At 34.9% G+C, this 9,588-nt stretch overlaps 1 protein-coding gene across 5 annotated transcripts in view; it reads right to left on the bottom strand.

Annotated features, from left to right (window-relative positions):
* The window catches only part of CNTN1 (contactin 1), a 353,101-nt gene that overhangs the window by 187,514 nt on the left and 155,999 nt on the right, over positions 1–9,588 (bottom strand). The gene's annotated exons all lie outside the window — the stretch shown is intronic.

Here is a 9,588-nt window from a genome sequence, read left to right as displayed (position 1 = left end):
AAGTGAAACCCAACCACATTATTTCTCAGACTTAAGTACATATTAAATAGATCTGTTAGGTATTTACTTTGGTGTAGGGGTGCCATGAATAAAACTGACTGAGATATTAAGGGTGATGTAATTTGAAAAAGTTTGGGAACCTCTGGGCCATAGTATAACTCTAAATCATGTGTAACCATGAAAATATTTAATACTGAAATAGCTAATGGATCATCAAGCTCATCATCATCATCATCATCATCATCACCAACAACAACAATAGCTAATTAATCAACAAGTTCTACCAAGTTAAAAATTGAAAATTTTGTTCTTTCCATTTCAATTTATATAGATCAAGTTCATACAATTTACAGCTATAGTATTTGGTCTTCCTGTCACCAGGCTTTCTTTCTTCCAATCCATTTCTATACTGCTGTCATATAACAATCTTAAATAAATGTTTGGGTTAATTTTATCTTCCAAAACCCACATTGCACTTGGTGTACTTTGTCTTTCTTTCTCTCCACATAATACAAAAAAATTTCCTTTGGAAAACAACCCTTCATCAGTTCTTATTTATATGGATATGGGGAATAATACATAGGTTCTATGCCCAGCCAGTCATAAATTTAAATTATTGAATTATTTTATCAATAAGAGTTATGATTCAGGGATAGATTTATGATCTACACCTGATAAATCTGTATAATTTATTTAGCCACATAATTGGCTCAATTTCAAGCACAAAATATAGTACCATTATTTGGAGTCAACAGAAATTTGTCTCTTTTTTTCTGGCATAATCCTAGGAGGATATAAGCCTAGAACTGAAGGAAAGTAACATATGGAGCCTAGGATTAAAAACAGAGTTCAGAGGAAGATAAAATCCAATTCCTTATATCATTTGTACTCCTGAGATATTCCCAAAGCCCTCTTTACTAAACTTTTCAGTGATTACTTTCTTCAGCCAGCAATAGTTGGGCTATCTGAAAATGATCAGCAAAGGAGTTTTTAAGTGAGGCACAATCTTTCACTATGTCATTTACTTGCTTAAGAATAAATTCTTTTTTGCCCAGAACACCAATTGCAAATATCCTGTCTAGTGACTAAAATCTGTCTTTTCCAAAACTTTCACTTCTATATCATTTAAACAAAAATCTGTTTGTACCCTACATTCAAACCAGGAGATTTAACACTACTGAGAAGATGGCTGTGCTTTACTTAATAAATTTATTTGTTTCTACTTAGGAAGAAAGGAAGAAATCTATCTATCCATAGAAACTCAGCAAAAGAGAATCCTCTTTCTAAAAAAAAAACTTCTTAAATCATTGAACCCACAATGACCTTTCAACCTCTAATAACTCGTTTGTACTAGATTTCTTGATACTCAATAAAGAGCTACTGAATGAATACGTATTCTTAGTATGTATCAGCTAAATAATTAGCCTTTTCTTTATTGCTACTCTGTCATATTTCTCTGTTGATAATATTTTGTTTATATTTATCACCCCAAGCAAACTGTTCCCAAAAGAACACTTTGTATTATAATACTCTATAGAGTAATATATTCCTTATAACAATCAACAAAAATTCCCTTAAACAAAGTATTATTACAGATATTTTTGTAATTTATATTTAGCTTACTCAATGTTAATTATTTTCATATAGCATATAATTATCATTAAGAACTACTTGCTTCTAAAGAGTTACCTATTTTTTACTTGCCACAAATCTGTAAGTATACAACTAACTATGAAATAAAGTTGTACTCAATCTAAAAGTCACAATATATGTAGGATTGATTATAGTGAAAAACTTATGTATCTCTATGGTCTTCTTATCCTCTCTTATTACAGAAGATTGGATTTTACTCCTATACATTGGAAATCAAGAACAAGACTGGGAGGATTTTCTTATTCCAGACTTCAGTAAGTTTTTCAATTTCCTTCTTTGTTTCCCGACACGTCTTGCTATTTTGTGGTTTTAATATTAGTCCCTTCTTCAATCCTAATCTTCTCACTTCTTTCCTGATTTCACTCTTGTTCCTAACCTTTATCACTTGATTCATTTTGCATAATATGTAAGAAAGGACAGAGAAAAAAAATGACCATTTTGGGTTCAGTTTAAAATGCTTCTATTAATTTCTTCTTGACTCACATGTCTTATATTTCTTCAAGCAGCAAGATCTTTGTTGTTTTCTGATTTTTTTTTTTAAACTAAGTTAAGGGATTCTAGAGAACATATACCAAAGAAATGGACTTTGCTTTATTGTAGGAGGGATATGGGAAAGTCTTCTGGAGTACTAGTAAATAAAATACTGATTAGATAATTACTCTTCCAAAAGAGATGTTGATGAATATTCTGTAAGGAAAGGACAAACTGGGCTGTGTATAATATTTGATAAATGATTTAATATATGTAATTGAGGTCATCATAATACTCAAAATCTCAACTTGAAGAACCATGACATTGATTTAGCTCTTGCACATGATCCACCTCCAAGGCACAGCTTAGTTACTAATCAATCTCTTAATAAACCAAGGCATGGAGATCTGACCTCACTGCCCTTCAGACTCCCCAGTCATGTTGACTTTATTCGCATAATATTATTAATTTTACATGGAATTCAAAAATTAGTCCACAACATCTCATGAGAAGCTAAATAGCATAAACAAATCTAATTAACACTTGGAAAGTGCACTAAGCATGTCAACCTCCTGAAGATTAAGATGATCCTTTCCATTGAAAAGAAACATTTTCAAATATGTTTAGGTTCCTAACTTTGATTCTTTCACACACACACAAATTCTGGAGCAAAGACCAATGTTAAATGAAATTTTACTTAAAAATGACTCCAAGATGTTGTGGATACATTTGTTAATTCACCATGAGCCTGTAATTGACCATACATACCATTTTGGGTGTTAACCTAGAACAATTACTGAATGCACAGTAGCAATTGCAAAACTCAAGGTATAAACTTTAAAAGTTGATGTAGAAAATGCTTACTAAATATCCCTGACAGAAGAGATAAGATGGCAGAGGACTATTTGTCTTGTCACCCAAATATAGCTAGATAATTATCAAATCAATGGTTTGAGGATCCCCCTGGTTCATAAGAACAGGTGGTGTCTAAATGCTGCACTGTTCCCAAGGATAGGAGCATGGAAGATGGCTGGTAACAGTAAGTCTAGGTGCCAGCTTTTTGCTCTGTATTGCCATAAACTGAGAACTGCTGTGGGGTTGTGCAACTGCTTTGCTAGGAGGGGTTCAACAAATATCAGAAGCATGGTGAGACACTCCCTGGTAGGAAAGGTGGGGGTCCATGCTGCAGGAGTCCCTAAAATTTGGAATTTTAAAACTCAGTCATGTGCCTGACATAAAAAAGCTGGAACATGGGCAGGATTAATACAGGGTTCTGATAGAAACTGGGGAGACAAGAGTGATTGAATGCTCTTCTGTGAAGACTCACTGAAGAATGGAGGGCACAAATTTTCAGCTCCAGGGCCAGAGAGAAGGATACTGCCATATTCATCCCATCCATCAGTGTTAAAAGCTTTCAGGGAGCAACCTAGTGGAATCCAGAGCCATTTATACCAAACCTGCTTCCCTGTACACTGGAGGCACATATCCACTAGAGCAGATCCTTCCCCCAGACCAGCACAAACAACTCACTTGCACCAAGTTTATTGATCAGAGAGGGCTGCAAAGATTTAGCTCTAGGAGAGAATAGTATCTAACCTCCTTTGTACTTTTATTCTTTATTTTTTATTATTCTTTCTTCACTTTCTTTTTTTTCAATTTTTTATTTTTTTTAATTTTTATTTTTTATACATTTTAATTTTTATTATATATGTGTATATATATATAATTTTTTTCCTTTCTTATTTTGGGATCTGTTTTTTTTTTTTTTTTTTTTTTAAAAAGCAGACCAAAACACACCGGGGATCTAATTTTTTGTTGTTGCTGTTATTATTGTCATTGTTATTGGTTTTTTGTTTGTTTTCTTTTTCTTTCTTCTTTTCTTTTCTGGACAAAATAACAAGATGGAGAAATTCACCCAAAAGAAAATATAGAAGATAGTACTCACAGCGATGGATTTAATCAATACAGATAGAAGTGAGATGTATGACTAGAATTTAGAACCCAATTTTAAAGACACTAGCTGGTCTTGAAAAAGCATAGAATACTCTAGAGAATCATTTGCTGTAGAAATAAAAGAACTAAAATCTAGTCAGGCCAAAATTAAACATGCTACAATCAAGAGGCAGTTCCAAGGAGGCCACAAAAATGAGGATGGACAAAGGCAAGGAGTGAATCAGTGGTATAAAAGATAAAATTATGTAAAATAATGTAAAAATTATGTAAAATAATGAAGCTGAAAGGAAGAAGTAAAGAAAGTTATTAGAACACAAAGGTAGACTTAGGGAAATCTGAGATTCCATACAATGAAATAATATCCGAATCATAGGAGTCCCAGAAGACGAAGAGCAGGAAAAGGGGGCAGAAGGTTTATTTTAACAAATAATAGGTAAGAATTCCCTAATCTGGGAAAGGAAATAGACATTCAAGTCCAAGAGGCAGAGAGAACGCCCCTCAAAATCAACAAAAACAGGTCAACATCATGACATAACATAGTGAAATTTGAAAAATACAAAGATAAAGAGAGAATTCTGAAAGCAGCTCAGGAGAAAAGGTGTTTAACCTGAAAGGGTAGACACATAAGGCTAGCAGCAGATGTGTCCACAGAGACCTGGCAGGCCACACAGGACTGGCATGATATAGTCAACACACTAAATGGGAAAAACATGCATCTAAGAAGACTTTACTCAGCAAGGTTATCATTCAGAATAGAAGGAGAGATAAAGAGTTTCTAAGACAAACAAAAACGGAAGTTGTTCATAAACACTAAAACTCCCATGCAAGAAATATTGACTTTGAGCAGAAAGTGAGGCCAAAAGTAGCAAAGACTAGGAAGAAAGAGAGACAATATAGGGAAACAGTGACTTCACAGGTAATACAATGGTACTAAATTCATATCCTTCAATAATTACTCTGAATGTTAATGGACTAAATGCTCCAATCAAAAGACATAAGACATTGGTGATGCAACATGGGGGCTTAAGTGGGTAGAAGAAGAATCAATGAAACAAGATGGAATTGGGAGGGAGACAAACCATAAGTGACTCTTAATCTCACAAAACAAACTGAGGGTTGCTGGGGGGAGGGGGATTGGGAGAAGGGGGTGGGATTATGGACATTGGGGAGGGTATGTGCTTTGGTGAGTGCTGTGAAGTGTGTAAACCTGGTGATTCACAGACCTGTACCCCTGGGGATAAAAATATATGTTTATAAAAAATAAAAAATTAAAAAAAAAAGACATAAAACATCAGAATGGATTAAAAAAAAAAAAAGAAGACCCACTGATATGCTACCTAAAAGAGACTCATTTTAGACCCAAAGACACCTCCAGACTAAAAGTGAGGGAGAGGTGAAGAACAACTTATCATGCTAAAGGACATCAAAAGACAACCGGATTCTTCTCCTACCCACTTAAGCCCCCATGTTGCATCACCACTTACTCATATCAGGGAGATCATATGATAGTTGTCTTTCTCTGCTTGATTTATTTCGCTAAGCATGATACGCTCTAGTTCCATCCATGTTGTCGCAAATGGCAAGATGGGATTGGGAGGGAGACAAACCATAAGTGACTCTTAATCTCACAAAACAAACTGAGGGTTGCTGGGGGGAGGGGGGTTGGGAGAAGGGGGGTGGGGTTATGGACATTGGGGAGGGTATGTGGTTTGGTGAGTGCTGTGAAGTGTGTAAACCTGGCGATTCACAGACCTGTACCCCTGGGGATAAAAATATATGTTTATAAAAAAATTAAAAATTTAAAAAAAATCTATAAAAAAAATATAATAAAATACACACACACACAAAAAGACAACCGGAGTAGCCATCCTTATATCAGACAAACTAGATATTATAAAATAGACACTATAATAAGAGATGAAGGAGGAATTATATCACAATAAAGGGGTCTATCTAACAAAAGAGCCAACAATTTTTAAGTATTTTAATTTGGAAGGAGCCAAATATATAAATCAGTTAGTAACAAAATTAAAGAAACTCTTTGATAATATTGCAATAATAGGAGGGGACTTTAACACTCCACTCACAGCAATAGACAGATCATCTAAACAGAAGATCAAGGAAATAAGGGCTTTGAATTACACTGGACCAGATGTACTTAACAGAAATACTCAGAGCATTTTATCTGAAAGCAGCAGAAAGGACATTCTTTTCAAGTGCATATGGAACATTCTCCAGAAGAGATCACATACTGGTTCACAAATCAGGACTCAACTGGTACAAAAAGACTGAGATCATACCATGCATATTTTCAGACAACAATATTACGAAACTTGAAGTCAACCACAAGAAAATATTTAGGAGGACCATAAATACAAAGAGGTTAAAGAATATCCTACTAAAGAATGAATGGGTCACCAGGAAATTAAAGAAGAACTTAAAAAACATATGGAAGCAAATGAAAATGAAAACACAATAGTCCGAAACCTTTGGGATGTAGCAAAGGTAGTCCTAAGAGGGGCCATACAACCTCAAGAAGCAAGAAAATTCTCAAATACTGAACCTAATCTTACCTAAAGAGCTGGAAAAAGAACAGTAAATAAAGACTAAATCCAGCAAAAAAAGGAAATAATAAAGAGTAGTACAAAAATCAATGATACAGAAATTTTTAAAAAAGGTAGAACAGATAAACAAAACTAGTAGCCGGTTCTTTGAAATAATTAACAAGATTGATAACCTCCTAGTCAAACTTATCAAAAAGAAAAGAGAAAGGACCTGATAAATAAAATCATGAATGAAAGAGATCACAACCAACATTGCAGAAATATAATTATAAGAAAATTATTATGAGCAATTATATGTCAACAAATTAGGAAAACTGGGAAGAAATGGATAAATTCCTAGAAATATATAAACTACCAAAACTGAAACAGGAAGAAACAGAAAATCTGCACAGGCCCATAACTAGCAAAGAAATTGAAGCTGTAATCAAAAATCTCCCAGCAAAGAGTCCAGGGCTGGATGGCTTCTCAGAAGAATTCTACCAAACATTTTTTTTTTAAATAAAGATTTTATTTTTGTATTTGTCAGAAAGAGTAAGAGAGCACAACAGGGGAAATGGTAGGCAGAGGGAGAAGGGGGCTTCTTGCTCCATAGCCCCAATGCAGAACTTGATGCCAGGGTCCTGGCATCATGACCTGAGCCAACGACAGACACTTAACTGACTATGCTACCCAGGCATCCCAACTACAAAATATTTAAATGGGAAATAGTGTCTCTTCTTCTGAAATTGTTCCAAAATCAGAAATGGAAGAAAAACATACAAACTCATTCTATGAGGCCAGCATTACCTTGATTCCCAAACCAGACAGACACCATTAAACACAAGAATTACAGGTCACAGATGCAAAAATTCTCAACAAGACACTAGATAATCTAATCCAACAGTATAGTAAAAGGATTACTGGGGTGTCTGTGTGGCTCAGACAGTTGAGCATCTGCCTTTGGCTCAGGTCATGATCGCCAGGTCCTGGGATTGAGCGCCATGTTGGGCTCCCAGCTCTGCTTCTCCCTCTTCCTCTGCCTCTCTCCCCACTTGTGTATTCTCTTTCTTTCTAATGAACAAATAAAGTCTTTAAAAAAAAATAAAAGGATTATTTACAACAACCACATGGGATTTATTCCTCGGCTACAAGTGTGGTTCAACACCCATAAATCAATCAACATGATACATCACATTAATAAAAGAAAGGATAGAACCATATGACCCTCTCAATAGATGCATAAAAAGCATTTGACAAAAAATCAGTCTATCTTGATAAAAACCCCCAACAAAGTAGGAGTAGAGGGAACATATTTCAACATCCAAAAGGCATATAGGGAATACCCACAGGTAAGATGATCCTCAGTGGGGAAAAACAGACATTTTCCCCTAAGATCAGGAACATGAAAGGGATGTACATTCTTACCACTGTTGTTCAACATAGTACTGGAAGTTCTAGCTCAACAATCAGAACCCCCCCAAAAGAAAAAGAAAAGAGGAAAAGAAAAAAAAAAAGAGGCATCTAAAACAGCAAAGAAGTCAAACTTTCATTCTTCACAGACAACATGATACTCCATGTAGAAAACCCAAAAGACTCCACTGAAAAATGGCTAGAATTGATACAGAAATTCAGCAAAGTCTCAGGATATAAAATCAACACACAAAAGTCTGTTGTATTTCTATACACCAATAATGAAGCAACAGACAGAGAAATCAAATAATGAATCCCATTTACAATTGCATCAAAACCCATAAGATACCTAAAAATAAACCTAACCAAAAAGGTAAAAGACCTGTGCTCTGGAAACTATAAATACCTTATGAAGGAAGTTGAAGAGGACACAAATGGAAAAACATTCCATACTCATGGATTGGAAGAAAAAATATTATGAAAATGTCTATACTACCCAAAGCAAACTACATATTCCAAGCAATCCTTATCAAAATACCACCAGTGCTTTCCACAGAGCTAGAGAAAACAATCCTGAAATTTGTGTGGAAACACAAAAGTCTCCAAATAGCCAAAGCAATTCTGAAAAAGCAAAGCTGAAGGCATCACAATTCCAGACTTCAAGCTACATTTCAAAGCTGTAGTCCTCAAGACAATAGGTACTCTCACAAAAACAGACACATAGATCAATGGAACAGAATAGAGAGCCCAGAAATGGACTCTCAACTCTATGGTCAACTAATCTTCCACAAAGCAGGAAAGAATATCCAATGGAAAAAAGACAGCCTCTTCAACAAATAGTGTTGGGAAAATTGGACAGCTACATGCAGAAGAATGTAACTAGACCACTTTCTTATATCATACAGAAAAATAAATTCAAAATGGATGAAAGACCTAAATGTGAGACAGGAATCCATCAAAATCCTAGAGGAGGTCACCTTTGTGACCTTGGCCACAGCACCTTCTTGATAGACACATTTCCAGTAGCAAGGGAAACAAAAGCAAAAATGAACTATTGGGATTTCATCAGGATAAAAGGCTTCTGCACAGCCTTTTGGGAAGAAATATTTGCAAATGACATATCTGGAAAGAGTTAATATATAAAATCTGTAAAGAATTTACTAAACTCAACACCCCAAAAATAAAAAATCCAATTAAGAAATGGGCAGAATACATGAGCAGACATTTCTTCAAAGAAGACATCCAAATAGCTAACAGACACATAAGAAAAATACTCAACATCACTCAGCATCAAGGAAAAACAAGTCAAAACCACAATGAGTTATTAACTCAACAACACGGGAAACAACAGATGTTGGCAAGGATGCAGAGAAAGGGGAACCCTCTTACACTGTTGGTGGGAATGAAAACTAATGCAGAAACTCTGTAAAACAGTATGGAGGCTCTTCAAAAAATTAAAAATAAAACTACTCTGTGATCTAGCAATAACGCTACTAGGTATTTATCCAAAGCATATAAATATAGTGATTCAAAGGGGCACATGCACCCCAATGTTTAT

Source organism: Mustela erminea, chromosome 6 (genome assembly GCF_009829155.1).
Source record: "Mustela erminea isolate mMusErm1 chromosome 6, mMusErm1.Pri, whole genome shotgun sequence".
NCBI lineage: Eukaryota > Metazoa > Chordata > Mammalia > Carnivora > Mustelidae > Mustela > Mustela erminea.
This window is presented reverse-complemented; position numbering and strand designations above follow the sequence as displayed.